The following is a 25,297-nucleotide window of genomic DNA, read 5'->3' on the forward strand; positions in this document are numbered from 1 at the left end:
GTATACAGTGCAGCTTCATGACAAATACGTCTAATCAAAATTTTAAACTAGCAAACTTTTACACAAGTTTTCTTTTGACCTTTCTTCCTTAATCTGGGTTTTTTTGAGTACAAAAGGTGGGTGCACACATATACATATGTACTGTGCACTTCCCCTATATCTATTTAAATATGTAAATGTAATTCATTCTCTATGCATTTTATCAGTAGGGAAAATGTTATTACCAAGAAGACTAAGACTGGATAAGCAGTGAAAAACAGATGCTTCTCGCTCTCTTTAAATCATCTTAAATTGTGACCTGCAGGAGGATCAATACTAATGCTTGTATAGACAAGTAAGCACAGGGCAGATGTTACCATGATTTTGTTCTAACAGTTAATACTAAGGCATCACTGTCTTAAAAGATCCTGGACACAAATAATTGTTTTGAAGGGAGAGAAGTAGAAAGACGGGTGTATCTACAATAATGGCTTTATTTCCATATGGTTTGCAGTGAATTTTTTTTCTTTCACATAGGAGCTTTTACCTTGACACTATTCATTTCTCTCTCTTCTATTCTCAGTAAATATTCTTGTTTAAACAATAAAAAGATCCTTCACTAAAATATATGTGAATTTGCACAAGCTGTTTACAAATACAGGTAAATATTTCTTCACTGTGCTGCTGGAATACATGACATTTTATCTTCCTGTGCCCTTTTTGAAAAAGTATAGCGTAAGGACCTGAGGCCCCTAAACAAACCTGAAGATTATCTGTGTGTTTTTCTATATTCTCACAGGAGTGGAGAATTTACACTGGAGGCCAGTGTTAGACAGTGTGGACAAGGAGACAGACTCTTCCTCTGTCTGGGAATCCTGCTGATTCCCCTACTTGTTTAAAGAGTTGGTGATTCCTGGCTCTCCGGGGGAACTCTACTTGGTTACTGTGAAACTTGGAACTGGCTGCAGAACTGATTCACTGAAAAGTACCATAGCAAGGGTCTGTCTCAAAAATAAGGATGTTATATATTATTTTTAATGTAATACCTTGCTTAAAGTATATTTTAATGCTCACTGTATTAATACTGGTCCAGCTTTAACAGTTTTTACTGTTACTGTGCTTTTACATGTTACTAAAATATTTATTAAAATATTTTGTTTCGTATTTGTTGTGTCCAGTTATGCTCGCTCTCTATTATTTTAAATCTTATGAGGGACAGCTTCTTTGTACGTTCGTGATCTTGATGGGCTTGAAGTCAGTTTGTCCTGAGTTACCGACAAAGAGATTTCCTCTTCAACAATGTAATAATAATTTCAGGATCTCTGCCAACTTATTTGAATTCTTTTCAGAACATATTTTTTTTTTCTGATGAACTAACTTCTGTTGTAACTATGGTGTATCTATAGACTGTAGACAAAAAGACAAATGTTCTCAGAATAGTCTGGTATTTGAACTTGTTGAGTCTCTGCTTCTCCAGTGAAGGCTCACTTCCTAGTGAAGGCTCTTTTCTTTGAATCCCATCAAACTTCCTTTAATGTTGATGTTTATGGGAGTCTGACATTCATGTTAGGCAGTCCCATGTGAATACTCTTTTTTCATAAGAAAGTGTAAGATCTTTTCTATTGCCATCTTTCACAAGTAGCTACTCTTTCTTGTAAGTGGATGAACGAGTTACAGAACTGCTAGATGGTAGAAGAAAAACTCATGCCTCAGGGAGGATATAATCTGGAAGTAAATGAAGTAGTGGTGTGTTTCACCTACTGGAAGATAGAAGAATTATTGTGTGTCTTTTCTGAGGAAAAAAATGTTGCTTTGTTATTTAATATGTTCAGTTAATTCATGAATATTTAATATGTTCAAGTCTCTATGAATTTGTAGCACTAATTTTGAGATGTAAATACAGTGATAAGAGTGTACAGGTGTTATCACTGAGTATCATTGTGTTACCTGATGAGAACAGCCCAAGTATTTTGAAAATTTGCATATCAGTTTATCAGACAAGTAGAAACCAAAATTTTAAGATCTCTTGTTTTGTGTGTACAGAATACATAGAACAGGATTTAAAATACAATTTAAGTGAATTGTACTGAAAGAAGTGTACCCATATTATGATTTTTTTTGTTGTTGATGAATAAGTAGTTAATGGCTGGATTTCCAATCATTATTTCTTTGAGCTCAAATGGGTCTAGAATAGTTTTCATAGCTCTCATCTATAAGGAGAACTGTGCAAAATATCCATAGTCGTAGAACTACTATCTAATTTTAAAAGTCGTCAGTCTCTCTGGCGTGGCAAAAAGCCAGTAGTCCTTAAGCAAAAATCATCTCTCGCCTCCCCCCAAAATTTGACAGTACTTCTTTACATCTGTTGAGTTGCTCAGATCTCATGTATGCTTTTAACAACTCAGAGATGAAGTGGTTGTCCATCACATCTGTGTACTATGTAGAAACAATACAAAGAAGCATAAAACAGTCATAAACCACCCATGTCAAATTCAAATATAGCAAGCAGCTATGCTTCAAATATACCAAGCATCAAAGCCCTCAAAATACCAGCATTGTCCCCAAAAAGCATTGTCAATTAGTTAAAAGCACTGGCAATGTCTGTAACAACCTGTAGAGATTCATCCGTGTTGGCTGAAAGCAAATTTTTTTTTCCAGGATTGAAATGCTTTTGGCTTCACTAGATATAGGAAACAAGTTAAAGCAAACTCAGAGCACTTTCCTTCTTCTGAAGATTTTGCCCTCCATTATCATTGCTCTAGTTAAATAACAAAACATAGTACTATAGTGTCAGAGTGGCAAAGTCTGGGTTATCTAGACACCTTTCTACTACTATTATTTACTGCCATTCCATATCATTCTTAGGTGTGTGGGGATTTTATCATTGTTGCAGCATCAGGAGCTCTGTTTGCGTGTTTGGTGAAGCAGCATCCTTTTTAACATGGGTCGTCTTAGAACTGAAGAGTGACTTCCTCTAGGGACATGTCATCTAAGAGTACCTGTAAATTTATCATAAAGGAAGTCCTTGCTTTCTAGTTTCATGGTATAAAATGAAAGTTTCTCAGAACTACATTCAATTTTGAAAGTGATGAAATGGATAAAATATATACCACTCTTTTTAAAAAATAGCATATCATGACATCTTTTTGACACCTACAGCTTACCCATGATAACACATTAATTCTTTGACAACACTTAGTGCTATATCAAGAATTTGAGGCAAATTTCCTACAAATATAACGATTTTTATTCTAGGCGTCAGCTAATTTTACTGTTAATATACTTACAGGTCCATGAAGTAGTGATATTCTAATATATGCTCTTTAATTATAATTTTTAACAGCACAGGGTTTTCAGCAATATTAAATTTATTATTTTATTAACATTTTTTAAGACAGTCTTTCTGGTGGTACTTTGGCTTGAAGCCAGAGCAAAAGTGCTTCCTGAGAATAGAGATTGTATTACCTACATTGCTTTATTTCTTCAGTGATGAAGCTGGTTATTTGTGTTCAGGGAAGAGATATACATGGCTATCTCTTGACATACTTTACAAGTGCAATATTTGGTTTTAAAGAGAAATTTCAATTTAAGTATATGAACAGGAAAACTGACTCTACCAGAACACCTATTTTTATGGAAATGAAGAAAAGTTATTAAAAAAAATATTAACAGCTCATAACTAGACTTGAGAATAAAAAGGATTGTTACCCATTTTCTACTGCAAGAGAACTGTAATTTTTAGGTAGGTCACAAGTCGTCTGATTTTTTTATTTTTTTTTTTTTAATTACTGTGTGCTGGAAAGGAGAAAATGGAAAGCGAGTCATTGATAAGATACTGAATAGCTGAACAAAAACTTGACATGGGATTTAGTTAACAGGGGGGTGTTTCTGGTCAAAGAAAATGCTAGTCTTATGATTATTCAAAGGCCTCTCTCAATTATTCTTGCTAGATCTGTTCTACATTGCATAGATTAAGTCATTATTGAACCAGGACTTAAACCTCTTACTTGTAAAGGTGAATTACTGCTGTATTTGTCTACGGATATGTCAGGAGCAGAGATGGCAGAAGAGAGGAAGGCAGGCAGCTTCCAGAAAAGTCATGTGCAATCTAGTAGTTTTACAGTGGCAATGGAAATTTTGCATAAACTGAAAATCTCCTCTTCCCTATTGTCATCCTTCCTAACCTATCCATTTTTTCCCACGTATAAACCACTGCCCCTGTAGTAGTGAAAAATGCTGGTTGGTGAGGAAGGAAGCTATTTAAATGGAAAATAAAGGAAAACTCCACTCGTTATATGCCATGAATTATTCCTGCTCTATGCACAAATCTTTCTCTTTCCATCCATCAAAAGCAACTCTATTTTTATTTAATTGCCTTGTATCCTGTATTATAAATCTGTCTGCTCATTAAACTCAGGCAGAATTACAGTGGATTTTCATACAGCAGTAGCCATGAATAATCCTCAGAATTTAGCACTTAGTATTATCCCAACTAATGTCTACCAGATAGAGTTAATGATATTTTTACAGTATAAAAAAGTTGTAAAACATTATCTCAGTGTTACTCATGCTAAGAACCTCATTTGTGAAATATTCAGTCTTTCCTCTCCTGCTCTGCTCAGATGTGTGTTCACACATAGAACACACATTCCATGTAGATGTGAAGGATAGGATTTTGCAAACACAGCCAGACCACGGTGTGCTGTACTGTGAGTGGCTGTACTAAATCCAGGAGGTCTAGGGGTTTAGTGGAGCCAAAAGCCAGACTACAGCTGTTAAGAACATAAATGATCAAACTTGTCATTGAAACAGTTTCACTTCGTACGAATATTCATTTCCTGTGATATGGTAGGGTGACAGGAACAGTGTTTAAGTCAGGATGCCAAAATACAGATCCTGACATCTCTTTCTGACTTAGATGGGAGGTACCTTTGCTTTTCTGAAAAAGTCTTGGGTTAAAAAAAAAAAAAAAGAGGGTATGAAATCTGGGACCATCAAAAGAAGACAGTGTGCAAGTAATAAGAAAAAAAAAAAGTTAAAGATTATTTTTAAAAGGAGGAGTTGAGGAGGAGGAAAACTGCAGGAAAGAAAAGGCTTGGAATCCAAGTGAAAGACCCGAGTATCCTTTTTGTCCCTATCATGGGTACAGGGAAGAAAAAGTAGATGTGCAAGTCAGTATTGTGAGGAGAACATATTGAGCATTAGCTCTCTTCCAGCTGTAAGGGAAATTCCAAGGAAAGCTAGGCTAAAAATTGCTTTTAAGGTCATTTTTTTCAAGCTTCCTTGGTCCTTTATTATAGAAATTGTTGCTTCCCCTTCCACCACGCTTTCCTTCACTCAAAACCTAAGGATGATTTCCTTTCTCCCAGAAATGAATGAAAGTAGTGCCTGTTATAAACATGTAGTGCCTGTTATAAATAAGTATTTTAGAGAAAATCAGGGTAAAAAATTAATTAAATTAAAATTAATTAAATTAAAAATTAAAAATTAAAAAATTACAAGCACAGAAATCTTCATGATTTTGTTCCCAATTGAAAAAAAAAAGTAGTAACAAATACTTCAAAGAAACATAGAAACAGGAGAAGTATTTTAAATGTTTGTTTCACAAGTGAAAAATAAATCCAGAGCCAATATATATAAAGCAGATGGAATTAGAAATGAACAATGTACTGCATTCTGCAAAAGTGACTTTCATGTAAGCGTATGCATCTTTCATGATCGCTCATAGCATGCAAAGCATAGAGCAGCCAGCAGTACTGGAACACATCCCTCAGTCAGCCCACCTAATTTCTGCTGTTCTCACCCATATCGTCATCTTTTTTTTTCTTTTTTTTTTTTTTTTGAAGACAATCTGTGCTGTGTAAATATTTTACAAAGTTTCATTCTCGTTCTTTCATGGCATTCTGAATAACACATACAAAGATTCTCTGCATCGTATCAAAATACGCTTTCCACCTTAATTCCTTTCCTCCCTCTCCAAAAATCTTTCTCTTCAAACAAAATCTTCTGTCTCATTTATCATCATGGACTCCAAAGCAAATATATTTTCTGTACAGAACCTGTCAGGGAGGGAGGCTCTCACAAGTGTTATGACATTTGAAATATTGTTTGAAATATCAATTTCCGTTTAAAAAAATGCAATACTGAGCACTAATTGACTTACAGGCCAGCCTGTGGATTGAAGGCCGCAGGTTGTGGGTATATGTGTGTGAGGTGGCTTGGTAGCTTATTGCTACTGGTGTCCCTGGGGGACTCTCCAGTAGTATTCTTCCCTTCACAGCAAATGCACAAGCATGGCGTAACGTCCCCATCTCAGCCACTGAAGGGGTGCTGCCTTCTGCAAGGGCAGCCTTGCTTGGATGCTCAGGGAGAACATTGCCCTTGTTTTATACTCTTCTTTTTTCACTTTTGGAGAAACTGGTACCTTATCCACTAGGATGCTAGCGTTGGTTATAACTTACAGTATTTATTCAGCCAGCAGTACAGGCTGAGTTCTCCTTGCGCAGGATTTGAGGGGAGTGAAAGGGCTGTGTATATCATTTCCTTTTATGCATCCGCAAGAGCCAGGCTGAAGTGGATTACAGTATCTCTGCAGCATATAGTACCCATAGGATCACTAGTGCTGCAGGTAGCTGCTAATCAATGGCCATTCTTGTACACATTTCTAGGAATGACTGTTCAGTGTATAAATATCTCGATGGGTTGTTCATAAATGTTACTACATTTTCCTGTCTTTCATTTTCCTAAAATACGTGGCCTAGATGTTTGCAAAGTGGATCATGCTGAAAATTTGGAGCAGGGAGTGAAAGTACAGTACAGATGTCCTAAACGGTCTTGGGCATAAAGAGGCTTAAGTTTCTGAGATCTCTTAACCTGATTATTTGAATCCTGTGCATTTGGTAAAGTGGTATAGCTAATGTATAGCTTTTCTTCATGTGAGCACAGCTTGTGTTTGTGAAATTTTTCCTAAATATTGAAATGTGTTGTGAGTCTGAGCAGAGAAAGAGAGGGTAAGTTAAGGTAATACAAAGTGTCATACAGCAAAAACCTGTTCCAAGCGGCATCCTCTTTCTGACAGTGACTAATGCTTCCTCCTTTACACAAATGCGCCTGTACAAGAGTATCCTACAGAAGATATTTATGGAAAAGTTGCAGCTTTACCCTGAGCAGTAAACATCTGGCATATTTGCAGAAGCATAAACGTGCACACATAGCAATCCCATCTAATGGAACTGTGAACGGTAGCAATATTTTGAATTATATCAAATCCTAATTTAGTTCTTGTTTTCCATGTTATGTGGAAATAAATTATTTTGGTTGATTATTCCCCAAGTTAGTTTACTTTTACTGGATTTAAATTTCAGTTAATGTCGCTGTTTTCACTTACAATTCATGATCTTTGTAAGCATTTATCTTAGTCTCCTCTTCAAAATAAGTAGTTCTAATGCTCAGTCCTTCACATATACAGGATGTCCTTTCCATGCTTAGTTCGTGAGGCATACCGCAATCGGGCTTTTTAGCATACAGCGAGAACCCTAAATTAAACTGAAACATTGAGCCATGTGTGTTGAAACTACATCCTTAAACTTACCCTCACTATCCAGCTGACTCAACTACTTTTCTTTATAGAAAAAAACAACCTTCTCATGCACGTTTATCTGAGTAACCAGGATTTCATATAAAGCTAGTTTTTGGGGTTTTTTGGGGGGTGGACTTTTTTTGTTTAATTCATAGCCGTACTGCGCTTTGATTATGATGCAAGTTTGCTTCAGATACAGTTCAGTAAATCTTCTACGATCTAGCTCAAGGTAGGACTCGAGTCACTCCTTACTGAAGTGAGTAGGTTGATTCTGAGTAAGTGTTGTGTATGAAAGTTATCTCTGTGACCACTGTTGCTTCCGCGGGAGAGGTTTTAGAGACAGATCCTCAGTGTTCTTGCAACAGGGTTGCAAAAAGTGGTGGAACCACTTACGAGATGTCATTGATCCCTCTGGCACATACACTTACAGGAGCGGAACGTGTTACGCGTACAGTATTTCTGTATATTGTAGTGGAGAGGTACTTGCTGGCTCGGAAGCACAGGAGGCAAGTGCTTCCCCTCCTCCTCCACTGGCCAGGGCGACAGCATTTACTTGATTTCTCCGAGCTCCCTACCAGCAGCTCCTACTCCAGTTTCATCTTGCTGTCAGCAGCCTTCTGCTCCGCGGGGAGCGGGGCGCGTAGCCCTGGCAGCGGCGGCCGCTCAGAGGAGACGCAGACGTGTACGCGTCCCTGTCCCGTCCCCAGCCGGCCCCGGGGGCCCTGCCGCCGGCTCCCAGGAGACCCTCTTCTGCTGGGAATCCCGCGTGAATGCCTTGCCAACAGCCTTAATCAGCACCCAATTTTTTCGTAACGCTCTCCCCCCTCCCTCCCTCCTCGTTTTTTAAAATAAATTATAATACTTAAAAAAAAAAACCAACTGTGCATGTGGAACACTGTGGATGTCGCAGTTCGAGCTGGATGTTCAGATACACCTGCCCCCCTCAGTCGGTGTTTCTTGGCGCATCTTCTGCCAGGGTAGCCCATGAGGGCGTTGGCGGAGGCGGTGCTGGAGGCACAGCTCTCCAGCCTGTCGCTTTCTGTGTCGGTGGAAGCTACACTGAAGGGACTTGTCAGAGGAGAGCTAGCTCTGCGAATTAGTTTGTAACAGTTGGCTGCTTCAGGAAAAGGGAATTTTCTTCATTGCCAGATCCCACCTCATCAATATTGTATTGCTTTCGCTCTCCCTGGGTAGCCAGCGTCAGCATGGTGCAGCTCTACCCGTTTGCACGGTGCATCAGAGAGTTTTAACGTCGTTACAGGGCCTAAAATGGAAGTGGCATTAAAAAGGCTCTAGAAGGTGGTTCTCCTGTATCTTTTTAATGTTCTTGCACTGGAAGGAATGATTGCAATTAGTAACAGATAACATTAAGTGGAAAGGGAGAACTAATTTGCTTCTTTCCCCTGAAATAAATTGAAAGGGTTTTGTGTCTGAAAGAAGAACCATACGCAACTGAAATGATTGCAAAAGCTTACAAAATACAAGTACTTCTCAATTATATTTGAATACCTTGGGTGTTGTTCAATATCCTCACTACATGAATAAAATAATAGTATTTTGCCTATAGTTTATATGTATGTGTGTTTTGTGGTTTTTGCGTATGGTATTGTCTTTTTACATGGAGATAAAGCACATATTTAACATCTTGTTTCACATCTGTACACCACAGCTGTTTTTAGACCAGGAGAGAGAGCAGATCGTGTGTCCTTGGATTACTAGTTTCTATGACAGCAGAAATGGAGGTGATGAATTTGGAGGATCTGCGTTTCATTTACAATTTGTTGTTACAATCCCTTCGAAAACTGCTCTGCTTACTGCAAGGGGTAGGGGGCAATGAACTCTGTGGAATTACCTAGAACAAGAAAGAAAATCAAAGATGATGATTCCCCTAAGAGATTATTGAGATTCTCTGTCCTTACTAGCATGCCGTTCATGTAACCTATCTGAAATATTTCCATACATTTTCAGCACCTGAATTATCTTAAATAATACCTTAAATAGTGATTGGAAAAGATGGTGTCGATTGGATATTGTTCTTTAATCCTGCCACATACTAAGGACACAGAGGAGAAAAACAGTCATTCTTTGTCTGCCCAACTTTTTTAGCTACAATGTATTTGCTTATGTTTAAATATAGATGAATGTTGCTGTCATGGCAAACCTAGAAATTGTGTCTGATTCAGCTTGCACTTGCCTTGATAGCTTTAAAGTATGCTCTTCCCCTTTAAACAGGCTACTATATAGTGTTCTTGGCTGTTTCTTGCTGCTTTACAAAGCGCTAGTACCAAGGTAAGGGATGTAATGGATAGTGTTTAGAAATAACGTGAAAGAAAGCGGACAACCAGGTAAATATATTTACAACTCTTAAAAAATGCAGTTAAGTACAATTGGGAAATACAATTAACCATTCAAACCAAATTTGTATTTGTACCATATCTTGCATAAGGAAGCAAATTATTTTTGTGATTATAGGTTATGCTTATTCTAATATTTGTATCATCCTATGGCAGATAACTTTCAAGCCCTTTTCCTTTGAAACGTGGCAAAATACTGAAGAAAAGTAGTGTTACCATCCCAAAGTCCAATGTATGTTTGGACAAAAGCGTCCACATTTTTCACTTATATGTGCTGGTCTATCAAATTGTGTTAGTCTTCTCTACGGATTTTGCCTTTCAGGACTTTTGTTTCCCCCAGGTAGTAAAAACTTGGGTTCTCTATGGTTAGTGTGGCTCCAAAACCATCTGGATGGCTGAGCCAGGCCCATGCAACACTAACCATGCCCTCCCAACCTCACCAGTGTTGCTGTTGGCATGCTGCCTTGTGCCAAATCCACGGGAGGAACGTGTTATCCCCACTCCTGTTCTGGAAGAGCCAGAGAGCAAATTGCTGCCTTCCTCAAGCAGTCCCTATGCACTGGGCATGCATGGGTTTCAATCTGTCTGGTGATAAACATCCTGAATGTCAGACATGGAGCAAGTCTTTTCCCTTCATCCATTTCCAGTGCTATTTGGAGAAGGTCCACCAATATTTGAATTGCTGCCTTCTTCCAAGGCCACATACTTTTTTCCTTTCATCTGTCTGGATGCATGTGTGTGAGGAAGGTTATCTCTACCTAATGTCTTGAACATAATGAGAAAGATGTACTTTGCTGTTATAGACATCCAGAAGTCATCTGGTCCAGCCTCCTGATAAGCAAGATAAATTTCAAGGTCAGATTGTGGAGCTGAGTTGTGATAATCTTCAAAGACGGATATACTACAACCTGCCTGGGCAACCTGTCCCAGTACTGACTACCCCGACAGGATTTTTAACCTATGTGCATTTGGAATTGTGCTTATTGCAACTTGTGACCACTACCTCTGTTCCTTCACCATGCCTCTGAGCAAACCCTGACCCTGTCTTTTCTACAAGTCCCTTATGTAGTGGAATTCAGCAGTTATCTCCCACCCTTAACCTTCTCTAGGTATCTGTTCCTCATATGTCATATGCTCCTGTAGTGAACTTTTTGTGTACTTCCTTACATTGAAATTACCTCAGTGGAGCAGATTAATGTGAATGTTGCATATCAGGATCCCTTGTTACTACAGTTTTAGCTAGCAAAAGCAAAACTGTCATAAGGAAACATCCTTTACATAACTAGTGATAACTCAGAGTCTAAAAAGAAAAAACCTGACCCTTTTGTTTTCTTCACTTTCCTTACACAGTTTTCAGTTAGCATCCTATTTACTAAGCCTGTATGTAACTGCCGTCTCTGACCACCCAGCTTCATCAAGTCTCTGACCATACCATTCAGTCTTGTTCTACCTATGATATTTGTGCCACCTAAAGTCCCCTCAGAATCAGGCTGAATGACTGGCCCAGACAAAAGACTTGAGCAGCTTCTGTGGACCAGCATCCCATAAGGCTGCTTCTCTTGAACACAGGAGTCTCAGTAATGGCAGAGCTTTCTGGATCAGTTTATTGGTGCAACTACCATTAGGTCACTGTATTCTTTACGGTTTTCATGATGATCCAGTGGCAAATCTGCCTAAGGCAATGACCCGTCTCAGCTTTGAATTGTGAATAGCCTACACATGCTGTCACTCAGGGAAGTGTGCTAACTGAAATTAATAAGGCACTCATACTGAGTGGACCATACAGAAATTTACAAAAGAGTTTACATCCAACTTCATTTAATTGACTTTGAATTTGCACAAAGGAAATCTGGCCAAGAACAGCCAGCTGCTCCATACGATATATGTGTACTTTATCAGTTTGTAGAGCATATGGAAGGAAAATTGATGTTTCTGTGGATTTCATAATTTTCCCAGGTCATATACACTCTTATAGGATAGCCACCAGTGAGGCATTTTATTGCTAGATTGTAATTTATAGCAGTGAGAAGAACAAAAAGAAATACCAGGAGTAGCAGCTTCTGTCTCAAATTCAGTTTGGAGCATTACAGAACTTTCCCCAACAGCCAAGTTCTGGCCAGCTTCTTCCTATCTCATTTCCTCTCTCATTGTACTTATAAATCAGTTTTAAACAAAATCAATAGCCTTTGCATGTGGGGTGGGTGCATGCAAGTTCTGTGCTATACAAAACATGGTATTTCTATGTGCGTGTGTATATATATACACACACATCTGTAAAAAATATTGCAACAAGCAGACTGCGTTAGTGGTTGGGTATAGAACATAGCAAAGTACCAAACAATTTTCTTGCTTTCCTTATTCTTCCCTTACCTCCGTGACCCACAAAGCTGGAGAAGTCTCTTAGGGCTAGATGTACCAACAGAAGGCACCATGGTTTGACTGCTTGTCTAATTTGTCTTAAATTGAATAAAATGCCTTCATCCCCAAGCTACAGGCAGTCTCCCTCTCACATGTTTGTGCATACACAAATTTGTTGATCACTTTGGTCATAATCACAGTCCCAACAGGAACCGTTGAATTCATTATTCCACCCATAAAGAAAAAAACCCAAGCTTTTGGAGTTTGGAGGTTTCTCCTGCTAGACTCAATTCTCCAGGATGACTTCAACTGCCTATACAAAATTATGACAACAGAAATTCAGTTCCATGTCTATGCCTGAGGGAGACGCTGTTCATTCCTGTGTTTCCAAAAAGTGGGAGAAAAAAAGGAGGATTTTTTTTTTCACATTGGCTGGCCAAATTACATTTATCTGATTTTTTAACTCTGAAAGAAGGTGCTTTTATGGCAAAAAAATAGAGCATAAAGACTTGAACTGTATTTAAGTTGATGTTTCATGAGCTTTTCAGTTGAATTGACTTAGCTCAATAGACTTAATGCAGCTGAAAATGAACCGTATCCCTGTTCTAAGCAAGACCTTAAATATGGACTGAACGTATCACGATAAAGAACTGAAAGTTGTTGTTCTCCTAGTAAACAGTAACAGCTGAATCTTACAGCCTTCTATAATGCTGTTTAAAATCAGAGAGGGAAAAAATTCCTTTAATAGATGATAGCTACTTTCCAGTGATGAATCAGAAGAACATATATTGTTTACTTGCTAAGCATGAACAATGTAGTCAATGTTGCATAAGGTGCAAAAGCAGTCTGTGCCTCGAAGAACATTTTAATCTAACAATAGAGATGTTGAGTAGGCAAAACACGCCAAAGTCCCCAGCAGTAAATAACTGGTATTTTTAGTCAAATTTGTAATTAACATAATTTATTCACTGTTTCTGGGCTTGGCTGAAAATGTCTTGTCTAAATACTCACTGAGGCAAGAGTCCATTTACTAAGCTGTATAAAAACACACTTAATAGGAGAAATGGTTAATGTAGTTTCATCTGGCATCAAGCAGCTCAATGAGTGACTGAACTACTTCTTTGACATTTTTTGCCTTACTCAAAGCACAAGATAATTCTTCGTACATGAAGAGGGAATGGTATTCCCTACCGGAGGCAGCACTTGGTGTTGAATGTGAGCTGTTGCTGTTACAAATTTCAACAGTACCTTCTTGCTACTACTTTCCCTTTCATACCTGCACTCCGTGGGACGAACCGTATTGAGCATTTGAAGCCAAGGGACTACCTGTTGGCTTCCTGTGGGTACAGATGTTTGGGATATGAATCCAGAGCAGAGGAGATGAGCTGCGTTCTCCATGGGCAGCAAACAGCAGCTCACACTCTACCTGCCTTCAAAATCTGCCTGCTCGGGCAGAGCTGTGGAGCCCTTGCAGCTGCAGTCGAGGGAAAGGAAGGTTTTAAACAGCAAAGCTCTCTCCGTGATACGAAGCGCTCTAAAAAAAAAAGCCATAGTGTTTGCTCATTAGAGTGCCTGAAATCAGAATGTGTGTTGGCATGAATCTGTCTCTGGCGGACAGACAATGCAACTGCTGATTTCACAGGTCTTGTGAAAACTGTATCTGTGAAGTTCTCAGACATCAGCAGAGAGAGATGCAAAAAATGATTAGCATAGCCTGTTTCTCCATTTATAGTCTTACGCAAGAAAGGAGAAAATGGATATCTACGAATTCTTGTAAACAGTTCTTGTGCATACAACTCAAAAATAGCTGTGTGCTAAAAGACTGAATTTTCCTGTAACTGGAATTTACTAAGGTTTATTTTTAAAATTCCATTACAATTTCCTGATGAAAAGTTATTTGTTGCATTTTCCTACTGATGTATTGAAAGTTAACCTCAGCTGCAGATGTAAAAATGTCTTCTGTTGTTCTCACTTGAAACTTCTGGCACTCTAAAGATTAGGAGTGAGAGAAGTAGCTTCAAAAAGAGGCTGAAAACCAGCAGCAAGTGGTGACTGGCACAGCTGGGGCAGAGCCTATCCCAAGCAATAGTGTGATGCTGCCAGTGCAGTTTCCCAGTGCTTGAGCTGAGAGAACAGGATGTTTGAAGGGAACCTGGATTACTGCTTCAGATTAAAAAAAAAATAGAAATAATAAGAGTACCAGGAAGCACCAGCCCACCAAGACTAAGAAAATTTTTTTTCACATGCATGAGAGTGCTGTTCTGGGTTCTCATCTTCTTCTCTTAGCCAGGATTCATGCCACAGTGATACCGCTGTGGCAGTGGGAGAGCTTAAGTTTCATCTGGTGTGAAAGAGGCAGCACTGCGGTACTGCAAACACATGAGTGATTAGTATTGAGTGGGGTGATAACCATGTGCATAAGTCTCGTCCTGAACGCATGAAACTTGAAGGATCCAGTATTGGCCACTGGATTTTATAATGCAATACAGAAGTCCACCTGCAGGACAAGTAAATTCTTCTGTTCCAGTAATGGAAGTGCAGCCTCCTTAGGCTATGCCAGAATCCTTGTGTTCTCAGTGTAGGAAAGGGGGAGTGCTTAATATGTTAATGATGTGTACTTTCTTTCTAATTTTATTCTTTTTGTGGCTTCTTATGATGAAGATGATTGCAATAATCAATCTTTCCTCTGAGCAAAATGTTGCTCTTGGCAGGTATTTATTTGGTATTTTTAGATTATTGATGTTCTTTGGGGTAAAAGAAAATAGGAAAAGTAGAGAGAGAAATTTAATGTCGTCTAAAGAAAACAACAAATGGGTTTTTTCTTCCTGAAAATGAGATACTACAAATTACCCTTCAGAAATAACAAAAATATCTTCTAAAAGGGACTTATAAAATAGGAAATAGCTTTTGTTTAAACATTGTGCAGTTTACTTGAAGTAAGTTAAAAGTACTTTGCTTCACATAAAGCCATTGTTTATTACATTCTTGATATGATTAAAATCAGCTCTAAGCAACAGTATTATTTAACTAATTAGATTTTATTTTAAGAGCTGAACTAACATGGTATTAGTTGGAAAGCCTTTACTTGTGAAGTAAAATCTTTGTACATCCCCTGGTCCTGCTTCTTTTCCAATTCTGTTTTTATGCCTACTACTACTAGCATCAAATAAATAAGCACAAATGTAAAATCAATATAGCCCATTTAGAAGCTGGCAGTGAAAAATATATAATTCGCTAAATACAAGTGTACTTGTGTGTAGAACCAGCAAATTTATTTTAAATCTTCTCCAATAGCCATTTCAGTAATTTCTGAATCCAGCTTAGCAATTCTGTCCAAGTCATAGCTCATTTTATTGCTTGCATTTTAACACGCTGAGGAGCCTTCTGATAATCTGTGTATGCCTTTTTCATTTCCTCAATTGGTAGATCTGTAATATTTATTTAAAATGAAATTTCATGGTGCCAACTACAACCATTAAATTTTTGAAGTGCAACGTACAGCAAATTCCAGCTTCTGCTCAGCCAGAAAGAGATGGGAGGTATAGTGAACAACATTAGCAGATAGAAGATGGCACATACGCAAGTATTTTTATTTATGATAGACAGTTATCAAACACAAACTTTAGTTTCAGTTAGAAGGACACAAGTAGTGTTTAGCACTTAGTTTCCCTTTATTGCAATGAAGTAGTGTATTTATATTTAACAGATACAGTGTCTTCAGAGCCGACACAGAAGTTTAATGGAAAGCTGTGGCGTGTCCAGTGCAGAAGCCACATGTAAATTTTGGGGTTAGTGCTTCTATAAACCACCCTTGTGTCCAGGTAGTCTGCTTAGCACTGCAGCACAGGCATAAACCAACACGATTTACATCCAGTTTGGAATAATCCTAATGGTTTCTATAAGTGTAACTGTGTCAAGGTACATCATGCTGCAGATCTATAAGGAAAGGGAAATGGAATGTGTCCTTTGGGATGCTTGATTTGACTGTTGGCAGTGGCTCTGGAAATTATGACTAGAGGCAAATAATTAATCTTGGGGCTGAGGACTGGACACTGAGTATCACATCACAAATCAGGTTGGTCAGCAACCTCAGTCCCTCTGTGGGCAATCAGAAAGGCAAATGTTTTTCCAGCTAGTTTGGTTTTCCCTTTCTGTTCTCCAGGTGGATTTGCTACCTCTCTGTTCAAAAAGCAGTCAGGTGGAGGCAGTTCACCTCTGTGTATGTATTACTCATCATGTTGTGAAGGCTCTTCTTGTTTGTGCCTTGCTTGGCAATGTTTTTCATGTTCTCCAATTCTTGGGATCCTGTAGGAGCTAGGAAACACAAAAGAAGGCAGTAAACGCATCATCTGTGGCAGTACCCTGCAGCGTTTACTGTTTCTTCCTTTATAGATGATAAGAAATTTACCCTATTTTTCTTTGGCTTGCTTTTTTTATTTTTGTTGCTTTCAGTGTTGAATTAGTGAGCAAATCTCATTGCCCAGGAGTTTGAATCTCACTGCCAGAATTTATGTGTTCTCAGTGGAAACATGCCACTGCAGGATATCTCTGCTGTTCAGTGAGAAAGGAAATCAGTGCTTTGGTTGGTTTTAGGGAAAAACAAGCTGGTCAAACTGTTAGTGATAAATAGACCATACAACTCCTTGGTGCTTTTGTGTATATATATTTGTATAGATAGGATATTTATTTGCATGTAAGAAGTGCAATGAAGGTACTAGGCAAGACAATGTCAGCCAGTAGACTACTTAATAATGTTGCATAGGAAATGCTCATTAAGTTTAGACTTAAGCTTAGACACATAGTAAGATTTCTGTTCTTTGAAAGAAGAGAAAATTAATAAAGAGGAGATGGAGAAGTTCAAATTACTGAGCCTTTGAGTCACAGAATAAGAACAGTGTGGATAGGATATATTAATGTTTTCATTTCAGGTCCAGCTCTGAGATGGGGCTGGTAGTATTTTGCAAACAAATTTAAATACAGTTTTACCTTGAAATGAGAAATACAAGATAACACACTGTTATATTACATTTGGTATTTTTGAGTATTGAGTCAGTCATAAATGGAATAGTCGATTCCACCGGTTTCACTTAATCTCTGGCTTCCTGCCTATTTTTCATGGTTCTGGTTGCAATGAGTTTGGTCGCTTACCCTACACAGGGTTACTGTTGAAGTGGGGTGTTTAATCCAGCTATCGTCACCATAGAATAATACTTGCAGTGTGTTTGCTAGGAAAGGCTTTGTCATATTTTAGATCATTGCTACAGTTAATTGCACGTTGGTCAACATGTTTGCTGTAGGCAGGAAGTGGGAGAAGATAACAAATGTCTGAGGACAACGTTGACTCTTTAAGAAGCAAGGTACTACCAGGATTAGAGTTTTGTCTTTATATCTGGTACATCTGTAATATTCCTAAATAACCTGTGAGCTTTTGACATGAAGAACAACTATTAGGCAGTTGTGGCTTCATGTCCATTCTTTTTCCGTATTGATAATAAGACTTTTCTTGCATGCAGAAAGCAGGAAGTGGGAAGCTCTGTGATTCTGACAGGCAAATATTGTTGAAGTTAATTTTCCCATAAACTTCTGCAGTACTCTTAAAAGCCTTTTCCATTTTACAACACTAAAGCTAAGGCTGAGAGAAAGCCAGAGGAGAAAGTTGTCTTCATGCGTATTTTCCAGAGCCAGATCAGGCCCTATGACAAGTGGTTCCCATGGCATTTGCTGGCACAAAGATCACCATATACACACATGCACACAGCATAGTGTCCCTCACCCAGGGAAAGAGTTAGAAATGGGGTTTGATGAGAAGACAAGGCAGACTGCGCTATCAGGCACAGTACACGTCATGTAAGGGTACTGAACAGCCCTATTTGCACATGAATGGCCCCTTTTATTCCTTTTTTTGTCTGTGCTTATTCCTCCTCCATGCTCAGTCTTCCTCAAACCACCATGATCCCTCCCGGTTCTTCCTCTGAACATCCCATCGCAAGTCTTGTACAAGCCCAAAAGGCTCTTCCTAGCAGAATGAGTCCCATGGTTCCGTTGGCCATAGCCCCGCAGTCTGTGTGAGGATGTAGGCTCAGTGGGCCCCAGCATTGCTAGTGGGGTGGCCACTTTCCTGCTGTCACTTGGGAAGCCCAGCTGGGGGCTCCTGGAGGAGTGACTAGGGATCCTCACCTACCGTTCCCTTGCCCTCTTTGTGTTTGTGGAGACCAACAGCATAGCCCAATAACAAGGAGAAAGGAAATATGGATTATTTAGAAAAAAACAATTCCATGCAATACCCAGATAAATAATGGACTACTAGCATGCAAGGTGCTCTAAAATGTGAGAACTAGGGCTTGAAGTATCAGGAGGGAGAGAGGGATGGTAGCTCTTGATACTTCAAGGCAGAAGGGTGCTGGCTTCTGCTTAGGGGCTACCTGCTGCTGATTAGCAATACCTGGCTCTCCTAAACAGAGGTCTCCTTCCTCATGTCACCTCTTGTTACTCCAGGAAGTCATTCCAGAAAACTTCTCAGAGAAGTAGTTCTCCAATATGTCATACGTAGGCCTTGGTAAATCTCAAAAATATACACCATGTATTGGCATTGTGACCATTATGTTTTCAACGCAATCCAATGAAGTGACTGAAATGAAATGAAGTTGAAGTGAGAAAACTGAATATCATAGAGATTTTGATTTTCAATAGTTGTTTCCATCAGATCTTAAAAAATTAGCCTAATTCCATGAAACATTTTATTTCAAATTGTAGATATTTACACTTCTAAAATGGGGAATCTCTTCTGTCCAAAAATGTATGTTATTTATAACATAGTACAGTGTACTATAATACAGTATACTGCCATTGTATTATAAAAAATATATTTATTTGCTTGATTATGTACGTATTGGTCACAGTATTTGCATAGTTCTTCTCAGCCCTAGACCTTCTGTTTTAAGATTATATTCTTACCATCTCCTAGCAATAAAAAAAGAGTGGTTTCATTTTACTGGTGTTTTTTGCAGGTTGGAAAACTGAGGGAAAGTCCAGGAATAATTTAAGATTATTCAGGAATTTGCTGGCAGAGCAGCAGTTTCAACCTTCAGTAATCTCTCTGAAGGTCCAGCCGTGCTGCGTCTTGGATACAGTGATAGTAATCCTTAAAATTTCCTTTTGCCAGAAACACGCGGTTAGTGTAACCAGGTTTAAGTCAAGAGTGACATCCAGTGGTCAGACCCATTTTATTTCCAAGACTGTTTTCATTCTTCTGGATAAGCACCAGTAATCTAAGTATAAACTATATTAATTTAACACTTTTTTTTTCCTGAGCATCTTCAAGACAGATTTTGAAAAATGTGCGCTGCTCAAAAAACTGTTCAATGGATTATGTCCACGAATCTATTTTGGCATCAGGACTGCTTTGAAATTCCTTGGTTGCAATTATTGCTTTGTCTCTGCTGATCATAATTTATAGATTGTGTTTTTGGATTGGTGATCAAAGTCTCACAGTGCCAAGATCCTTTTACTGGATGTCTCAGACCTGCTGAAAGCTTGCAGAATGAGATGCGTTAAGTATGTGTCTGTGCATATCTTTACGTGCGCATTCCAGTACTCCTCATGATCTTTGTCTCTGATGCTGCACTTTTTCCATTTTATTATGGACTTTGGGAGAAAAAATTCACCTAGGGAAGCTTGAAACATGTGTCTGGAAGTGACCACATACATCAATAAATCCACTCTGCTGTGGGCAAGCATATGGTGTAATCCCTTTCAAGAATGTCTCACAGAAGGGTCATCCACAAAGAAAGAATAGAAATATGGTTCTGTCAGATAGGCTTTTTACTCCTCTACATATCACTAAATGCTTCGGCTTTCTTTTACTCGGGTCTAGTCATTGCCTCGTATATCTCCTAAGATCTCAGTGGGTTTTCCCTTATCAAAAGAGAAAATCTCCACAGATCACATACATAGCAAAACATGCTCCTCATATAATGCTAAAATCGGGCGGGGGGTGAGGGGGCTCAGGGGAAGGGACTGGACTTACGATAAACACTGAGTTACACATCAATAATAATTTTTCATCGCTGGGGAGCAAACTGATGACTGAAAATGCATATGGTAAGAAAGTGTTATAGAAGTGAAAAATACGAATTCTGGTATTTTTAGAGCAAGAAAAAAGCTGACATCAACTCTCCCAATGAAATATCACCAACCTGTGTATTTGACGATAAGTTTTATGTGCTTTTTTCTTTCATTCTAGATAGGAGAGTTACATTTCACGCTTCTTTATTCTTTATCCCACAACTGCTAATTAGTGTGTAAATTATTGCCTGTTACTGGGCAGACCCCACAAACTCAACTGATATGTGTTCCTGTTACAAAAAGGATTTGGCAAGTTAATAGTTCACTTAGTTTCTTATCAACTAACATAAGGTCAGTCAATGAACAACATCTGGACTAAAAGATGACTAAGTCACACGATTTAAATGGGCTATTTTATTTTAGCAATTAAGTATCTGGGCTGAAATGAAATTACATTTCAGAGAGGTGACATGAGTGTGAGAATGTTAGCCCACACTACCTTTTGTTGAGCTGTACCTTAATATTATATTCTGTCTCACAACAAATTGTAAACCACAATCTTCTTTCTTGGGAATTAAAAAAACCAAAACAAAACATTGGTACTGAATTAATAACGTATCTTGTTTGTAGCAAAATTATTTTGATTTTTAAAGTAATTATTATTAGAAAAGAGCTCTTCTAATGGAATTGCCATATCAATTTGTAATAAGATGGCAGTGCCTCTATTTAAGATACTACTTTATAACAAAGCCTACTGTTTCAATCAGATATATAGAAAGGCATTCTGCTAGGAAAGACTAGCAGATAAATAGCATAAATTTAATTTTTACAGTAGGAATGAAGTCTAACTCTTCATAAAAACAGAGGCCTAAGCATGGGTAGCCAAGTTACTAACATATCTAAATTCATATTCAGAAGGTGCAGTTAAGGGATTTGTTTAATTTATTTTTGTTGTAGTTTTTTGAGGGGGTTGTCACACATTTTAAGAATTTGTTTCAACTTCATTCAAAGTAATTTATTTTTATTGATCATCAGAACAGCTGGAGAGGCACTTTGCTGCCTCTGGTTTGGCTGAGTTGCCTTTTTAGAGAGGTGAGGATTGACTAGGATAAACTAATTTTGATTTTAAATTTATGTATCTGCTGGTTTATCAATTTTTTGACTGGCTTCTGCTTGGTCGCAATGGTGGTGACAAACTACTGCCTCGTGTATGGGTGCATTAAAACATTTGATCCATTCTTCTAGGCATGCTTTACCAATGCTATACCAGTTATTTCCTTTTACATGTATTCCTAGAAAAATAATTGCACTTGGTTTTGGAAGGGATTGATGGACTCAGGAAAGTATAAAAAGCAATTTTAGTCTGCTGTAATTGTCATAAAGAAATTAAAACCATCACATGGTAATCACTGATTGTTGTTTCTGGCTGCAAGCCCAATCTAGTCTTCAAGACTTTTTGCTCATTGCATTTTGTGGTAAAATAGTCATGTTTCAAGTAGTGGCGTAATAATGTAAGCCTAATAATGGCAATGACAGAAATGTAGTGTTGTATGCAATATTCTGTGTTCATAGAGAACGTTTTATCCCCAAAAATGTCAGTGCATTTCACAAACTAGGTATGTACTAAGGCTGTATTCGTCACTGACAAGGGTAGATGCACATAATCTGTCATTACTAACACATATCAAAAGCCCGCTCATCAAAACTAGGCAAAACATGTAGGCCCTTATCGCTGAGGGTGACAGCAGAAAGTTACCTTGCGTGGCATGTTGCAATGCGTTTGCAAAGAGGGGACGAAGGTGGTGATATCTGAGCTAGGACTGCTAAGTAAATTCTCCTTTGTAGTAAAAATATAATAGAGATTTTTTAAATTTGAGACCTGTAGGCATAGGACTTAATCTGAAAATATTTTGTCTGGTGACGCTGCAGAACTTGCTATGATTAACAAAAGTAAAGCAATTAATTGTATACCGTGTGACCTCAGCATTCCACAGGCTGAATGTCATTGAAAATCACTGGGATCTATTCAAAGCTTTCCCTTCCAGAGCTGATGTTACCTTTCACCATTGATCAGAGAGTCTTAAAAGTTCAAACCGAAACACAGGTAAATAATTGCACTCACCTCGTTGGTGAACAAGTTGTTCTCATTTTCAGTGCCACAAACAGCAATCCAGGCAAAGCATAAATTTTAAGGTACCCCTTACTTGACTTGGTATATGCAAAATCAAGGACAGGATGCAAAGTGTAACTGTGTGGACATGCAAAGTTTCCCTTCCTGCTCTTGAAAGTCCTCATGTAGTTTCAACACTCCTTTTTTTCCTTTAAGCCTCAACAGGATAAACCATCCCGCTCCTTATTAGCTTGTTCACTCCCTCACTAGTTCCATCTTTGCCTGCCTGGAGTCCTTGTGCAACTGTCTTCTCCAGTACATTTCTAGTAAAAATTAACTTTACAGTTAATTTTTATTAATAACTTTACAGTTAATTTTACTTCTCCACTGAAATTCTAATCTCCCTTCTGCTTCCCAAACCATACTCACAGAGATACCTGTGATATGGTATTTCCTTTTCTTCATTATTTGCCTGAAAGTGGTTTGGGTTGCGTTTGTGGGAGGAACTAGTGTCACTGGTGTAGAGATGCTGGTTTCCTAAGGCCCAAATCAGTTAGGTCCTGAGCTTAGGTAAACGTGGAGGAGGGGGAAAGGTACAAGTGCGTGTTGGATCAGCTTGTATTGTACAACTAGCTGGCCTCCTTCAAGGGACTCTGAGGCAACTGGGACTTCGGAGTATGCATTCATATCTGCATGCATTGCATGGTACAATAGGGATTTAGGAAGGAGAGGTAAAATAATGGTCCATTTATTAGGAGAATAATGAAATACTGTTATAATTCAGATGTGTTGGGTTTGCATGACAAGGTTTTGGTAGTGGCGAGGACTACCAGGGTTCTGTGAGAAGATGCCGGAAGCTTTACCCTATGTCTGATAGAGCCAATGCCAGTCAGCTCTAAGATGGACCCACTGCTGGCCAAGGCTGAGACAATCAGTGACGTTGGAAGCACCTCTGTCATAATGTGTTTAAGAAGGGGAAAAAGTTACTGCGCAACAGCAGCCAAAAGAGAGGAGTAAGAATACATGAAAGAAACAGCCCTGCAGCCCCCCCGGCCAGAGCAGCAGGAGGGGCAGGAGAGGCTCCAGGCGCCGGAGCAGAGGTTCCCCGGCAGCCCCTGGGGAAGACCACGGTGAGGCCGGCTGTGCCCCTGCAGCCCATGGAGCTCCACGGGGGAGCAGATCTCCACTTGCAGCCTGGGGAGGACCCCACGCCAGAGCAGGTGGATGTGACCGAAGGAGACTGACCCTGTGGGAAGCCCGTGCTGGAGCAGGTCCTGGCAGGACCTGTGGCCCTGTGTAGGGACTCAGGCTGGAGCAGTTGGTGAAAAACTGCAGCCTGTGGGAAGGACTCATGTTGGAGAAGTTGGTGGAGGACTGTCTCCTGTGGGAGGGACCCCATACTGGAGCAGGGGAAGCGTGTGAGGAGTCCTCCCCGTGAGGAGGAAGGAGCGGCAGAGACGTGTGATGAATTGACTGTAACCCCATTGCCTGTCCCCCTGCGCCACTCAGGGCGGGAGGTAGAGAAAATTTGGAGTAAAGTTAAGCCTGGGAAGAAGGGAGGGGTGGGGAGAAGGTGTTTTAAGATTTGTTTTTATTTTCTCATTATCCTTACTCTGATTTGACTGGTAATAAATTAAACTAATTTCCCCAAGTTGAGTCTGTTTCGCCTGTGATGGTAACTGCTGAGTGATCTCCCTGTCCTTATCTCCACCCACGAGCCTTTCGATCTATTTTCTCCCCTCCCTGTCCAGCTGAGGAGGGGAGTGGTAGAGAGGCTTGGTGGGCAGCTGGTGTGCAACCAGGGTCAATCCACCACACTAGCAAAAAAGAAAAACAGTGCACCTGTTCCTGACACGTTCCTGAGAGAGTGTTGCTGAAGGCCTTGGATAGATGCCTACTCTTCTCCCAAGCAGAAGTTAGTTTTACAAGTCTGAGCTTATCTTACGAAATTGGAGAGAAGAAAGCAAATCACTGCATTTGCTAAATAGTTTCTCCATAGAAATAAAAGAGAATCAAATATTAAGAGTTTAATTAGTTGTTAAATAAACAAAGACAGTTCCATTTTTAAATAATTAATAAGGGTTAATATTAGCTTTCAGAAAATAAGAGTTATGGCCTTGTGGCATCTTAGTTACCTTATCCCTCACATACATGTATGTTAGTCACAAGAAACTTTAAATTTTTTTCTTGTCATTTTATGTAGACAGATTAACAATGATGGTGGAGAAGAGGCATAATCAAAAGGTGTAGATCCTGTGACTAGAGAACTGATGAGAGGTAGCACATAGCTTTTGTCCCACTCATTCATTTGATGTAATCAGTTATAACGAATTAAAGAAAACTCACTACAATAATGTCTTCCATCTAAAATGAGTTTTCAGCGGGGTGAGTGTGCAGCCATCTTTCAAAAAAGAGATTGATTTTCAAGGAAAGTCTTATCACACTTATCAAAAGACTTCCAACAGCTCTGTTGTAAAATTTTTTCCTTTCATAAATAGTATTTCTACTGTAAATCTTTAAGTAAGGGTAAACAGTGCTTCGTGAAACTGAAAATTAAGAGATGTGATTTGTACTGAAAAGAAGATTAGTCTGGTGATATTGTAGATGTTTGAAGTGTTGCATTTCATTTACAGATAAATAAATGACCCCTCTTGCTTCCAGTTTAATCATTTTAGTTCTATCTGAAACAACAGTAAGTTATTTGCTCTGATGATGTTACACTGGTTTCATTGTGACTCCTATTACTTACCAGTTTTATTTTAGCTCTGGAGGGAGTACTGGTCATTACCTTAGAAGGTGGTTTCTGTGGGCATAGGTAGCTCATCAGTTAATATAAATCAGTGTGACTCTCTT

General features: G+C 38.9%; 1 protein-coding gene across 2 annotated transcripts in view; it reads left to right on the plus strand.

Annotated features, from left to right (window-relative positions):
- The window catches only part of TRPM3 (transient receptor potential cation channel subfamily M member 3), a gene marked incomplete at both ends in the record, with an annotated part of 416,264 nt that overhangs the window by 161,672 nt on the left and 229,295 nt on the right, over positions 1-25,297 (plus strand). The gene's annotated exons all lie outside the window — the stretch shown is intronic.

Source organism: Phaethon aethereus (genome assembly GCF_964289735.1).
Source record: "Phaethon aethereus genome assembly, chromosome: Z".
Taxonomy (NCBI): Eukaryota; Metazoa; Chordata; class Aves; order Phaethontiformes; family Phaethontidae; genus Phaethon; species Phaethon aethereus.